This window comes from Myotis lucifugus, unplaced genomic scaffold (assembly GCF_000147115.1).
Source record: "Myotis lucifugus unplaced genomic scaffold, Myoluc2.0 scaffold_1001, whole genome shotgun sequence".
NCBI lineage: Eukaryota > Metazoa > Chordata > Mammalia > Chiroptera > Vespertilionidae > Myotis > Myotis lucifugus.
Genome location: NW_005872049.1, coordinates 57,872 through 73,603, shown reverse-complemented (window position 1 = coordinate 73,603; position 15,732 = coordinate 57,872).

The following is a 15,732-nucleotide window of genomic DNA, read 5'->3' as shown; positions in this document are numbered from 1 at the left end:
AAACTGCGGCTCGGCAAACTTCGGCTCGGCAAACTGCGGCTCTTTGGCCCCTTTAGTGTGGCTCTTCCACAAAATACCGACTTCTGCGCATGGGCCGCGAAGTTTCAATCGCACTGTACGTGTGCGCCCGCACGTGGTATTTTGTGGAAGAGCCACACTCAAGGGACCAAAGAGCCACATGTGGCTCTCGAGCCGCGGTTTGCCGACCACGGGTCTAAGGTGTGATGCGCTGCTTATACATCCACATCCAAAACTGGTCAGGTTCAAAAACCCCCAGAATTAAAGCAACCAATGCAATTTGTGTTTGAGATGTGTTTCTTATATGCCCAATAGGATGAAACGTTCTGGTGGCTTTTAGGAAGCTCGGGCCTGCATTGAAGCAGTACAGCCTGCAAGAGCAACAAAGCTGCCATGTCTCAGCTGTGTCACAATGCAGGCGAGCAGTCACTTGGAAATAGGAACTCCATGTGATGACTGGCTGGCCTATTGCCCCGATAAAACCACTACATTTGAATTTGTAAACTCTTCCTCACCCCTTGCTCAGGGTCACCAGGACAACGTGTGGTTTCAGAGGGCAGTTTTGAATTCCTACATGTTTGAAGCTGGAAGAGATGTTAGAGATATGGATATTCAATTCAACATTCAATTTATAGAACATTTCACCCCAAAGCTGCAGAATATACATTCCTCTCCAGGACACCTGGGTCATTCTCAAAGATAGACCACACGTTAGGACACAAAACAAGTCTGTGCAAGTTCAAGAAGATTGAAGTCATATCCAGCATCTTCTCAGATCACAATGGAATGAAATTAGAAATCAACTACAGTAAAAACACCCAAAAGCATTCAGACACATGGAGGCTAAATAGCATGTTATTAAACAATGAATGGGTTACCAAGGAGATCAAGAAAGAAATAAAAAAAAAAAACAACTTCCTGGAAATATTCAGTGGGGATTGAGTTCAACCCAGTCATTTTGTAGATCAATGCATTGAGGCTCAGAAAGGGAGAGTGACTGGTCTCAGCGTTACTTGGAAGATATACCTTCCGATTCTAATTCTAAAGGTCTTTTCACCTCTTACATGTTTTGCCTTCGATGGCGCTCTGATTTGCTATTCCTATGAACCGGCTGTGCCTGTTTCTCCTGCGACTGCCTGAGCGTCAAGATTTCAAATAACAAAGATAATGGCTCACACAGCCCCCCCGTGATTGGGAGGGATGAGGGGCGGTGGGTAGTGTCACACGGGGTAGTTAGACTCCGCTCCGTGGGCCTGAGGGGCACCACTCAAATCTCCCTTCAAGGTAACCTGCTCCACGGAGTGCAAGTGGCCGAGAGCCTTCAGCGGCTTGCCTTTGCCCTCGCCGCAGCCTTGACCCCGGAGCAGAGCCAACACACTCTCAGGAGCTCAATGCCAATGACTAAGTGTGATGGGAGCACTATTGCCGCCCGACCTGGGACACCCAGTGGGAAATGGATCCAGGTAAGACCTTCTCGGAGCTGCATTGCAACCTGAGGCCCATCCACGCACCCTGCCCCCCTCTGTTCCCAGGTGTGGGCTCCGCAGGGCACCTGAGGCCTGTCTCTCCTGTTCCTTTTCCCTCACTCTTCTACACAGGTGCGTCCCCAATCACTCTTTTTTAAAAAAATATATTTTATTGATTTTTTACAGAGAGGAAGGGAGAGGGATAGAGAGCCAGAAACATCTATGAGAGAGAAACATCAATCAGCTGCCTCCTGCACACCCCCTACTGGGGATGTGCCCGCAACCAAGGTACATACCCTTGACCGGAATTGAACCTGGGACCCCTGAGTCCGCAGGCCGACGCTCTATCCACTGAGCCAAACCGGTTAGGGCCCCCACTCACTCTTGTATGCCTAATTCCACACAGCTCTCTATTCTACACAGGCATGGACCCCACTCACGCTTCTATGTCTAGTTCCACGCAGCTCTCTCTTCCACACAGGCGCGTCCCCCAATCACTCTGTATGCGGTCACATTGCCATCAGCTTTTCAGGGACCTGGCCTGCCAAAGCCTCAGAGGTGAGGTTGAAACAAAGCCTTGAAGGGGGCAATTGAGTCAGCCCCACAAGTCCCAAGGGGCAGCGCATGCCAGGCAGCAAGGGGAGCCCCCCCCCAACCCCTATGTCAGAAAGGAGGGCTTCCGGAACGCTCCAGGAGCAGAAGGCAGCCAGAGGCAATGAGGGAAAGCTGAGGAGAAGAGGGGAGAGTCAAGGAGGGGTAGGAGGCGTTGGGTCCAGGCGGCCATTGTACAGGGTCTGGTTTTCACTCTGAGCGGAAAGGGAGTCCTTTCCGGTTTTGAACTGAGGAATAACATGCTCTGAGCTGCTTTTCAATAGTTTTTACGTACGTGGGAGACAGCATTTCTTCATAAAGAATGTTCAGAAACAGCTTGGAGGGACCTGGAGAGCATCATGCTAAGTGAAATAAGCCAGTCAAAGCACCATATGACCTCCCTCATATGTGAAATCTAATGAACAAAATAAACTGATGAATGGAGTGGATCCAGAGACATGGAAGCAGGGAACAGAGTGTGGAATCTCAGAGGGAAGGCGGGGGAAGGTGGGTGGGTGGGAGGTCATCAACCAAGGACCTTGCATGCATTTATGCATAACCCGTGGACACAGACAATAGGGTGGTGAAGGCCTGGGGCGGGAAGGGGGGATGGGGCCAGGCTGGAGGGGGTCAGTGAGGGAAAAAAGGGGACATAGGTAATATTTTCAACAATAAAGAGTGTGTGAGCTGCTGTGAAAGCAGGTGGGACGTGAGCCGGACCCCTGCCCTGCACAGCTCTGCACGCATAGCTCGCTCCTTAATCACCTTGACTCCTGGGGACTCAGGAGGTTCTCCAAGCGATGGACAGGATGAGATGTGACCAGTGTTCTCACCGCACGGATTCTCTGGGTCTAAGGCAGTGGTTCTCAACCTTCCTAATGCCGCGACCCTTTAATACAGTTCCTCATGCTGTGGTGACCCCCAATGTCAATATTACAAATTGAACATAATTAAAGCATAGTGATTAATCACAAAGACAATATGTAATTATATAGGTGTTTTCCGATGGTCTTAGGTGACCCCTGTGAAAGGGTCATTCGACCCCCAAAGGGGTTGAGACCCACAGGTTGAGAATCGCTGGTCTAAGGAAAGAAGGCAGGGAGCAGGCACTGCAGAGAAACCCAGCTTTTCTGTAACAAACTGCTTATGAGGAAGGAGCTCTCACCTTCATAATATTGAAGGCTTAGTGTGCGATATCCTACGGCAAACATTTCCCTTTTTGCTACTGGGATTGAGGTGAGAAATGAGAAGCACCTGGTGACTCCCTAAGACAACGGTGGATGGAGTAGAGAAGGCGCCAGCAATCTACTCCCAGTCTGGACTACAGGCTGGGAGCGGCTCACGCACACGCCTCCGTCCCAGGAGACCGTGGACGGGAGGTGACCTCGCTGACCCCGCTGACCCCGAGCCCGACCCCAGGTGTTGGACTGACAAGAAGAAATGATTTTCCTTTGATTCCTCCCGCTGATCCATGTATGTGATTAACTAGGAAAATAGCGCAATTCTATATCTTTGCTGTAAATGATGGCAGGGACTTAGGTTTGGGAATATTGCAGTTGGGGCCGAGATGACTAATTTTTTCTGGGACACACCTGCGGCTGTGTGTCAGTAGGTGTGGCGGCACCCCGGCCTCCCGTACAGGAGCGGGAATTACCTGGGCAGCTTCTTGGTCTCACCCTGATGCATTTTGCATCCTGATTCCCCCAGCCCCCAGCAGGCTGGACTAGAGCTGTGGGGGCCAGCGGAAGTCACCACCCGGGTGAGGGCAGTCCTGTAGGGCTGATGGCAAGAAATAAGGTGACCAGAGCTCCTGATCTCTCCACGCGCGAGAACCACCCCCTGACCTTGCACCCCTGTCTACCCTGAGCTGTTACACAAGAGAAAAATAAACGTTGGGTAGTTTCAGCCACTAGTTTTGGGCAGAGAGGGACCTCTTGCAACAAATAATCCTATTTTAAAATGAATCTGTTTTAAACATGAAGGAAAAATCATGTCCCTTTTCCTGGCCTGGTAACCCTCCCACAGCCAAGCTGATGAGCGTATACGCTAGACCAGCGGTTCTCAACCTGTGGGTCTCGACCCCTTTAGGGGTCGAATGACCCTTTCACAGGGGTCGCCTAAGACCATTGGAAAACACCTATATAATTACATATTGTGTTTGTGATTAATCACTATGCTTTAATTATGTTCAATTTGTAACAATGAAAATACATCCTGCATATCAGATATTTACATGACAATTCATAACAGTAGCAACATTACAGTTATGAAGTAGCAACGAAAATAATTTTATGGTTGGGGGTCACCACAGCATGAGGAACTGTATGAAAGGGTCGCGGCATTAGGAAGGTTGAGAACCGCCGCGCTAGACGGACACGGGAAGGCTGAGCTGAGTGCAGGGCAGGGCACGTGTGGCCAGTTAGTGAGCCTGGTTTCTGTGGGCCGCGTTGACCACAGACTGCGGCGGCCCGGCTGGGGTTCCTTCTGAAGGGCGGACGTTCCTGTGGCTGATCCGAGGGGAGAGGGGATCGCTGGCCGGGACCTAAGGCGACTTCTGAATGAGAAAGCAGAGATGCCCCCCTCCCTGTCCCCCTAGATCCAAGAGCTGAGTCCAGACCCAGAGGCACGGTAGTTCTGGGGTCTCGGCCACCGTGTCCGTGTGGGTGGCCCGAGAGCTGCCCCCCAGGCCACGTTTATACTGAGTGCATCGCAGTGACCAGGCCCCAAGCACTCTGCATCTGTGCATTCTAAAACACAGGTTTCCTTCTGCTCCACTGTTAGCGTGACAAGAGGGGGCACGGAGCCTTCAGTCGTGGAGGAGTAATGGAACCCTCGCCCTACCTTCATTCTACATCAGTGGTTCTCAACCTTCCTAACACCGAGACCCTTTAATACAGTTCCTCATGTTGTGGTGACCCCCAATTTCATTGTTACAAATCGAACATAATTAAAGCACAGTGATGAATCACAAAAACAATATGTAATCATATATGTGTTTTCCGATGGTCTTAGGCGACCCCTGTGAAAGGGTCGTTCGACCCCCAAAGGGGTCGCGACCCACAGGTTGAGAACCGCTGTTCTACACGGTGTTTAAACTACAGGATGCAGATTTACTTTGTTTGCTTAAAACAACCCAGAAAAACTCTTTATTCAACAAATGCACTCCTTATAAGTATAAACTAAAAAACATAGGCTTTTGCGTTTACAATTGAAAAGAAAACATTGGCTTCAAAAATAATGTATTTTTTATTTTTATTTTTTAATATATATTTTTTATTTCAGAGAGGAGGGGAGAAGGAGAGAGAGATAGAAACATCAATGATGAGAGAGAATCACTGATGAGCTGCCTCCTGCACACTCCCTACTGGGGATGGAGCCCGCAACCCGGGCATGTGCCCTGACCTGGAATCGAACTGTGACCTCCTGGTTCATAAGTTGACTCTCAACCACTGAGCCACGCCGGCCGGGCCAAAACAATGTATGAAGCACCTGTATCGTCAGGCTGTTTGTGGTGACATTATAGTAAGCTGGGGGCAATCTTTGCGGAACCTGTCACCCCATTCTTTTCCCAACACGAAAGGGACAGAATAGAGACCGGAGCTCTTCCCTGAGTGACGGCGGCAGAGGCACGGAGTGGTTTGACCGAGCGGCGGGAGCCACACTCGTGTGAGAAATGCCTTGTTTCCAGGACGGAGGTGCAGTCGTGCGTGAGCAGCAGCCACGCGGAGCAGCCGTCTCCCCAGGAGCGCCGCCCGATGGTGACCGCGTGAAGCTGAGGCAGGACATGCTGCGGTGGGTGTGACCTCGCATGAGAAGTCAGTGCCCGGTGCCCGCCCCCCCCAGGCCAGGCCAGCCAGATGCCGGGAGTTGGCAGCTGCTCAGAGGGCCCTCGGCAGGAGGAGGCCTGCTGGAGACTCTCTGCTCTGCCTGGCAGCAAGCATATGCTGCATTGAAACACGGTAGATTTATTTTTTTAATCAAAAGTTTTAGGTGACCGAAACCGGTTTGGCTCAGTGGATAGAGCGTCGGCCTGCGGACTGAAAGGTCCCAGGTTCGATTCCGGTCAAGGGCATGTACCTGGGTTGCGGGCACATCCCCAGTAGGAGATGTGCAGGAGGCAGCTGATCGATGTTTCTCTCTCATCGATGTTTCTGACTCTCTATCTCTCTCTCTTCCTCTCTGTAAAAATTCAATAAAGTATATTTAAAAAAAAAAAAGTTTTAGGTGACCTGTGAAACGACGGAAACTTTAACTCTCTTCACAGACCCACATCCCATGAAACTCAGTTATACAAACATCTCGGAATTCCCGTGCAAAGTGTGAGCTTGTGTTTGATTTCTGGCTGAGTAGCATGCTTTCATACTGACAGTTGTGTGGATTTCTCTAGAACCATTTATCTGAAGAGCATCGGCCATTGTATCATAACTAAGATGCATTTAGAGTACTTTTATTTGTTGTCAGGAAAGTAAGTTGCTTTTTTCAGGAGGGTTGGCTCTTTTACTTGTAAAAGTAATTTGGGGAGCCCTGGCCGGTTTGGCTCAGTGGATAGAGCGTCGGCCTGTGGACTGAAGGGTCCCAGGTTCGATTTCGGTCAAGGGCACATGCCCAGGTTGTGGGCTCAATCCCCAGTAGGGGGCGTGCAGGAGGCAGCCAGGCAATGATTCTCTCTCACCATTGATGTTTCTATCTCTCTCTCCCTTCCTCTCTGAAATCAATTAAAAAATATATTTAAAAACAGTAATTTGGGGCAAAATAGTGACATAATAAGATGCAGGACTCAAGAAGTAGTGGCCATTTTCTTGTTTTGCTGGCATTTCTCTCGCTTTCCGTCCAGTTTATACTCCCTCACGGCTGGAAGCCAAAGGCTCTTCTGACCGGTAGGTGCTCAGGGTCAGTCTGGGGCCTGATGGTTAATTCTGCCCCGTGGCTGGGGCTGTCGGGAGCATTGCGGGGTGTGTAGCCGCATCCCAGCCTCTACTCGCTAACAGCCAGTAGCAAGCCGTCCCCTCCCACAATCCTGGCAGTCAGAAATGTCCCCAGATATTGTCCAGTGTCCCTGGAGGCAAAACCACCCTGTTACCGGGAACCCCCCCCCCACCCCTCGGGTTGGTCTGCCTGTGGCTGTGCCCAATAAGGAAGGCCGGGTTGGATTGTATGAGGTGGTTATTGAGGAGGCCGGCCCACCAAGAAGACAGGGCATCAAGTGATGAGATGATGTGGATGAGAAGATGTTGCTGAGATGATGTTTTTGAGATGATGTTGATGAGATGATGTGGATGAGATGTTGTTGCTGAGATGATGTTTTGATTCCTGGTGGGTCGTCTGACCACGCTTATCGGTTCTGCTCGCTGGATTCACAGCTGAGTCACCTCCCCAATCGCTTCACACAGGCCTTGAAAAGGAAACTTAAGGAAAACTTAACCACCTAGTCACATAAGTGTATATGTCCTAAGATTTAAAATACTATGATTACTTTTGGGGATTGATTCAGGTGCTCTGTCAGGTTATAGGTCCCCCATCCATCCCACTGCTCCAGTTCCGTGGGGTCAGCAAAGGCCCTGCTGGCCCCTGTCCCTGGCAGCTGCCCTCTGCAGGCCGAGCCCCTGTTCTCACAGCTTGTCCCCCGGAGTCTTGGCGCCCCCTGCTCCCAGCGTTTCTGATGTCTTTAAACAGATGCTGAGAAAATGCCCTTGGCTCTCCTGGTAGTTCTCTATTATTTGGTTCTGCTGAATGGTATCCCCTAATGTCCCCACACAGACTTCCAAAGAACTAGCTTTTGTGGTTGTTGTTTTGAGTCATTGGTTTAGTTCTGTTTCTCCTTCATTCTCACCGGCCGATCAGCAAGCGTCAGCCCACAGATCACATCCAGCTCCTGCCTGTCTTGGAAATCAAGTTTCTTTGTTTGTTTTTATTTTTTTAATATATTTTTATTGATTTTAGAGAGGAAAAGAGAAGGAGAGAGAGAAACATCAATGATGAGAGAATCATTGATCAGCTGCCTCACACAGGGGATTGAGCCTGCAACCTGGGCATAGTCCTCCACTGGGAGTCAAACCTTTGACCTCCTGGTTCATAGGTTGACGCTCAACCACTGAGCCACGCCATCTGGGCGGAAATAAAGTTTTATGACAACAGCCACACCATCACGCGCATATTGTGTGAGGCTGAGGAGTGATTGCCATGGAGATCGAAGGTTCTCGGGCCACAGTTCACCAGCCGGCTCTAGCTCCGACACCTCGAAGGTAGGGACCAGGAGCCCATATCTCTAGCATCCGATATACTGTAGCTGAGAATATAAATTGCATTCAGGTTGTTTCCTTTGAAATGGCCAAAGGCAATGAAAGATGTTACTGTATTTGTCTGCATTATTATGTATTAAGTCAAATGGCATGGTTGGTTAAAGAATCACCTAAAAGGTCTAACTTTACGAGGATGGACCATTCTTGCTACGTCTATCAGTTTTGATTTGTTCAGTCACGGACCCTTTTCACTATCTATGTCCCCCCCCTCCCCACCCCCCACCCAAAGTGTTATTTTTCACATGGAGAAGAGGACAAAGTGAATAGCACAGCAGTGCCAACCAGTCATTCCTAAAGATTGAAAAGCCCCAGCCTATTTATCGAAGGTGGTTTCTTACTTCATCTTTCTATTAAGAAAACAGCTCTCGGTGCATAGTTTTGCATTAAACATGGACATATTCTCTTTGAAATTCAGCTGAAGAATATAATGTTTATATTTCATACTAGAGGCCCAGTGCATGAAATTCATGCACTCAAGGGGGGTCCATCAGCCCGGCCTGCGCCCTCTCGCAGTCTGGGAGCCCTCGGGGGATGTTGAACTGAGCCATCAGTTGGACATCCTTAGCGCTGCAGTGGAGCGCTGCGCTCACCAGCTGTGAGCCCAACTTAGGGCTTCTGGCTGAGCGGCACTCCCCCTGTGGGAGCGCACTGACCACCAGGGGGCAGATCCTGCATTGAGCGTCTGCTCCCTGGTGGTCAGTGTGCATCATAACGACCAGTCGTTCTGCTGTTTGGTCGATTTGCATATTAGCCTTTTATTATATATACTAGAGGCCGGGTGCACGGATTTGTGCACCAGTGGGGTTCCTCGGCCTGGCTTCTGCCCTCTCGCTATCCGGCACCCTTTGGGGGATGTCGGAGAGCTGGTTTCAGCCGATCCCCACAGGCCAGGCCGAAGGACCCCACTGGTGCACAAATCTGTGCAGCAGGCCTCTAGTATGCATATAAGATCTTTTGTTAATCTCTTCCCGCCTTTCCCTCCTCCCCTTCCCTCTGAGATTCATCAGTGTGTTCCACATTTCCATGTCTGTGTGTTGAGCATCTGCCCCCTGGTGGTCATTGTATGTCATAGCTACTGGCTGGCTGGTCAGCCAGTTGGCTGGTTGCTTAGGCTTTTATATATATAGATTATATAGGATACTCGGTAATGTATTAGTTGATAACAGGATTGTATGTAGTTTCCTTCAAAAGTAGACAATCCTTGAAATAGTTACCCTTTCTTTCCACCTCCTTCATGGGCAAACATGAGGTAGAAGAAGTTAGCATAAGCCCATGGCACAAATGGACTCAGAAAACAAAGAAAGGACATTTTTGCTAGGTCAGGGTTGTTGAGGCTAGTTGTCCTTGTGCTAAAATAAAACTTGTCTACCAAGATAGTGTCACTTCCAAATCTTATAATTCTTTTTTAAAAAAATACATTTTATTGATTTTTTACAGAGAGGAAGGGAGAGGGATACAGAGTTAGAAACATCGATGAGAGAGAAACAACAATCAGCTGCCTCCTGCACGCCCCCCAGTGGGGATGTGCCCGCAACAAGGTACATGCCCTTGACCGGAATCGAACCCGGGATCCTTGAGTTCGCAGGCTGACGCTCTATCCACTGAGCCAAACCGATTAGGGCCAAATCTTATAATTCTTATTCACGATTTGTTCTACTCGCCCTTAATGTTGCTGTCCTGAACTCACTTTGCATCTTGAGTATTACGGTGTTCGTGCCATCGTATTAATTCTGTGACAAAAGCATGCTTACCATACTATACATCTTACCAGTCTTTGAAAAGGTACTTAAAAGTCTGAAACTATCCCCTCATGATGTTGAGTTGTCCCTGGGTAATATCTAGTATCTGTCTGTCTACTGAGGGATGGTGGCAACTTTTGATGATTTACATCCCAGGGTTCCCTTAGCCAAAACAATTTTGTAAAGAAACTAAAGCGCTTGTTTTTCAAACGACCGGTTACACTAACTAGAAAGCATGTCTGTGCTTCGCCGGGCTTCAGAGTGTCTCACATCATTCCAACATCTGGATCTCGTTTATTGGGAAGGCAGGACGAGACGGATTTGGAAAGAAAGAAGGGAAATCAGTTTTAATGATCATTATCTGATTCTTCTCTGAACTGAAAATCCTCGCCCCCGCCCCCCCCCCACCCCCAGTCAGGCTCTGTCATGTTTAACTTGGAGTGCGTACCTCGTAGGAACAAAAGCTACAGTGACCTTATCCACTCCTCCTCTCCCTCTGATGTAAAAAAAAAAAAAAAAACCCAAAACACGACTTAACAAAAAATGGTGGGAAAAGAGACATAATTTTACTTGACATTTCTGTGCAGTGGCTCTGTTTGAATTCACCTACATGGCTTTTTAATTTTTTTTTATTTAGTTTATTTTCATTGATTTCAGAGAGGAAGGAAGAGGGAGAGAGAGAAACATCAATGATCAGAGAGATTAATTGATCGGCTGCCTCCTGCACGCCCCCTACTGGGGATCAAGCCTGCAACCCAGGCATGTGCCCTTGACTGGAATCAAACCAGGGACCCTTCAATCTGCAGGTGGACACTCTATCCACTGAGCCAAACCAGCTAGAGCCACATACATGTCTTTTAATTGCCTGCAGTTGTTAAAACACTATACTCCTGCAAAAACACAACAGACTTGCTCTAGATTTTATGGTTTTTCAAACTGATGATCTAAATTTGGGTGATTCTTGAGTTTTTAAAATGCATTTATAAATGAGATCCATTGGAAACAAAGTATTGCAATCACATGTCCATTAGATTCTCCTATAACGATACCATAACATCACATTTTAAAATGGTCCGTTGGTGCGGACACCCGTGCGTGCTTATGCACGCCTTTCAAACATGATTTCATACATTTTCTTGACATTGTATAGATAACAGGCAGAACAGATGGCTTTCTCAAACATTTCTTCCCTGTTTGGATTTTTTTAAAAAAAACCACCCTACCTTTTAATCAAAGAGGGAAAGGTTTTTCGAAGACATTTAAAATGATTGCAGAGGAGAGATTTTTCATATCTGATGGCCGGGTTCCCAGAGCGGTAATGACTCCCAGTCTCACACTCAGGCGGAAGGAGAGAGGAGACAGGAGAGTGGATCCAGCAACATGAAGAGAGACCGGAAGGGCTGCCTTAAGTGACAGACAAGCCCCTCTCGGGTCAGCGTGCTGGGATGCTGTGTCCTTGCCCAGGATGGAAAGATGGAAATGGGTCAGGCCGGTGTGGCTCAGTGGTTGAGCATCTACCTATGAACCAGGAGGTCACAGTTGGATTCCTCATCACGGCACATGCCCAGGTTGTGGGCTCGATCCCTGGTGGGGGGCGTGCAGGAGGCAGCCCATCAATGATTCTCTCTCATCATTGATGTTTCTATTTCTCTCTCCCTCTGAAATCAATAATAATTACCAAAAATTTTTAAAAAGACGGGAAATGCCATCACTAGGGAGACTTGGCAAAGGGCAGAGGGCAAAGAGCAGGAAAACCCTGACCGTCTTCAGGGAACGGTCTCTGGCTGGTGCACCACTGGGTGCGCCTGTGGGTGCGCTGCGGGGCCCGGAGCCCGGGGTGCTACGCCTGGGCCTGCCTCCACTGCAGCAGCTCCACGCTCGGGCCTCCGTGAAGAGCGTGGACTTACCACGCTAGACCTCATGGCTTTGCGTCTACGAAGCTTATCGTTGCCTTTCCTCCCACGCCTCCTGCTTTTCAGATCACGTCTCAGCTCAGGGCGGCTGGTCCCGTCTCCTGGGCGTCCCTCCCGTCTCTCTCTGCCGCCCCCATGTCTCTCGGAAGCTCTTTCGTTTACTTGTGTATTGTCTGGCTTCTCCAGCGAAAGGTGAGCCCCAGGAGAGCGGGAATTGGGCTGGGATGCTCAGAGCTGCCCCACCCGGGCCTAGAGGAGCACCGGGCACTCATCATTCAAATGCCTTCCGAATGAATGCGTGAATTATACACACAAACGTGCATAATTTTATTTTTAATCAGCTCAGGAATATTGTGTTATCATTTTAATCCATTTACTGCCAGCCCGGTCTCCCCTCTTCCTGGGCTGGTGGGAGGGCCAGTCTCAGCTCTGGGGTGGGGGTGGCGGGGGGACAAGAGGGGGTGCCACTGTTGGTCTGTCATTGGTCCTCACTGGTCACCAAACTGTCCAGGACACGCATGTGGCTGAGAGTGTCGAGCCAGGCTGGGCGCTTTGCTCTTGGGGCCCAGCTGCCTTCTGAGGACCCCATGGCCTCTTCCCTCCGAAGCCTCGCACTGCTCCTGCCGGCGGCTCGGGGGGTTCTCGCTACCTGAGGGACCCGCAGATGCCAGACCCTCCTCGCCAGCACCACACGCCTCCCTGCTTCCCTCCCCTCGGGCACACCTGGCAGTCCCTTCATGGGGCGCGGGCCTCACAGAACCGGGAATGTGCGCCCCTTCCCTTCCTGCTCAGCTGAAGCCTGAGTTGGGGAACCTGCAAGGATCTGACTACTTTCTTGGGACAAGAACGGGGGTGGGGGGGGGGGGCTGAAGAACGGACAGGGCGCCAGGGTCTCAGACATCACCTGACACACCCACCTAAGGGGGGAAACCAGGGGCAGTTGGGGGTCTGTAAGCTCTGCCTTCCTGTTAGGGGCTGAGTTGTGTCCCCCCGGGTTCTTATGTTCAAGGCCTACACCCCAGCATCTCCGGGGAAACCTGTCTTTGGATAGAGGGGCTTTCAAGGTAGTCACGCTCAGGTGAGGCATTCTTCCAAGAGGAGGATAAGCAGGTGCAGAGCGCAGACGCTGGGAAGATGGGCCTCTACAAGGCAAGGAGGTGGGACATCTTTTCTTATTTTAATTCTAGAGGCCTGGTGCATGGAATTCGTGCACTGGTGGGGGCATGGACTGCGGGGATTAGCCCACTATGGGAGTGCCACTCATCCTGGTCAGCTGAGCAGCTGTGGGCCTGCCCTCTGAGAGGCTGTGGGAGTGCACTAACCCCCAAAGGGCAGCTCCTGCGTTGAGTGTCTGCCCCTGGTGGTCAGTGCACATCATAGCGACTGGTTGACTGGTCGTTCTGCCATTCGGTCACTGGGCTTTTATTATATAGGATATATTTTTATGGATTTCAGAGAGGAACTGGGGATCGAGCTTGCAACCTGGGCATTGAACGTGCACCCCAGGCATGTGCCCTTACTAGGAACCAAGCCATGACCTCCTGGTTCATAGGTCGACGCTCAACCACTGACCCACGCTGGCTAGGCCACCTTGATCTAGACTTCTGGCTTCCAGACTTATGAGAAAACGAATTTCCGTTCCTGCAGTCACCAGTGGGCGGCCCTTGGCTATGCAGCCTGGCTAAGGACGGCACGCCTGTGCTGTGAGGTCCGCAAGGCAGCAACTCAGCTCTGAGGCCTCCACCTCGAACCTCAAGTCGCTATAGCCACAGAGGTCATTTCTCCCCAGACCACCTCAGCCTCAAAGCGAGCGGGGGTGCTTGCTGAGCAGGGGAACACTTTCTGGAGGGCGGGGGTCTTCTTTCCCATGCCCCCTTCTCACTGGGATGCCCAGCACCATCTGCTCAGAAGGTGTGGCACACCTGCTTTCAGGGAGCCACACAACACCTGAGTGGCATCAGGCCCTCTGGGTCAGCAGAGGACGAGTTCCTGGTTCCCCAGTCGCCCAAGGTGCATCGTGTTAACGTGAGTCACTGATGCTCATCCATGGCGTTGAGGATCCCTACCTGTATGTTTTAACACTTACGGTTCTGTTACCTGCCAGTCATTCCTCCAGAGGCTGAGAGCAAGTTTTAGAAAGATCTGTCTTTTTCTGGGACATTCATTTCTTCCCATCCAAGTAATCTCACGTCTTATTGTTGTCAGTCACTGCTTGCAGGGGAAATAAAACAATAATCTAATCTAATAATAGACAAACAGGGTAATTGACCATACCTTCGCTATGCCTCCCATGGGCTAATCAATGAGATATGCAAATTAACCGCCAACAAAGATGGTGGCTCAGGCCGGAGCAGCGAAGGTGCTGAAGGCGGCTCTGGCCAGAGCGAAGGCCTGGGTCCCAGGTGCTGGAGGAAAACCGGTGCCAACAGCCAGTGGAAGGGAAGGCCTAGTGCACGAATCTTTTCGTGCAACAGGTCTCTAGTAACAAAATATAATGTTTCAAAGCTCCAGTTTTTAACATTGACTTTGGAGGGCATAGTTTAGTGACAATTCCAAATAATACTTGTAACCCATAGGGGAAATGGTTTTATTTGTTTAAAAAGATAGAAGCTATCACGTAAACCTCATGTTTAATAACTTATTGATGTTACCTTACAGTTTTCCTTAAAAATTATCATTGTTCTTTCTTAAATTTCAGATAACCCAGTGCTGAGGGTTCAATATACACTGATAAATCAATGTAATACACCCCATTGATGAACAGGATGAAAAACATGATCTTATCAATAGACTAAAGGCCCGGTGCACGAAATTCGTGCGGGGGGGTTGGGGGGTGCGGGTCCCCTCAGCCCAGCCTGCACCCTCTCCAATCTGGGACCCTTTGGGAGATGTTTGACTGCCGGTTTAGGCCGGATCCCAGGATGGGGCTTAAACTGGCAGTCGAACATTCCTCTGACAATCCTGGACCACTGGCTCCTAATCACTCACCTGCCTGCCTTCCTGGTAGCCCCTAACTCCCCCCCCCGGCGCCTGCCTGGTTGCTTCTAACTGCCCCCCCCCACTGGCCTAGTCACCTCTCACTGCCCCCACTGCCAGCCTAATAGCCCCTGACTACCCTCCCTGCCAGCCTGGTTGCCCCCAACTGCCCCCCTTGCTGGCCTGGTCGCCCCTCACTAATGCCCCTGCTGGCCTGGTTGCCCTACGCAGCCTGCTTGTTCAGTCGTTGGGTCGTCCCTCACTAACCCCCCTGCTGGCCTGGTCGTAGGTAGTCATCTTGTGAGGGCATGACAGTCAATTTGCATATTACCTCTTTATTATATAGGATGCAGAAAAAGCATTTGATAAGAAACAACATTCATTTATGATTAAAACACTTAGATAATCCAGCACTATCTGAAATGCAAAACATGCGATATATATTAGTAAACACTAAAGTAGCAAAATGAGATAGTGGGTAGACATGAACAATAATGTTGTCATTTCATTCAGTGACATTACAGAAAAAATGCCCTCCAGTCTTAGGAAAACTGGATGTCAAAAACTGTATTTGACATCCTAACTGGTTGGCTCAGTGGATAGAGCATCGGCCTGTGGACTGAAGGGTCCCAGGTTTGATTCCGGTCAAGGGAATATACCTTCGTTGCTGGCACATCCCCAATAGGGAGTGTGCAGGAGGCAGCTGAATTGATGTTTCTCTCTTATCAAT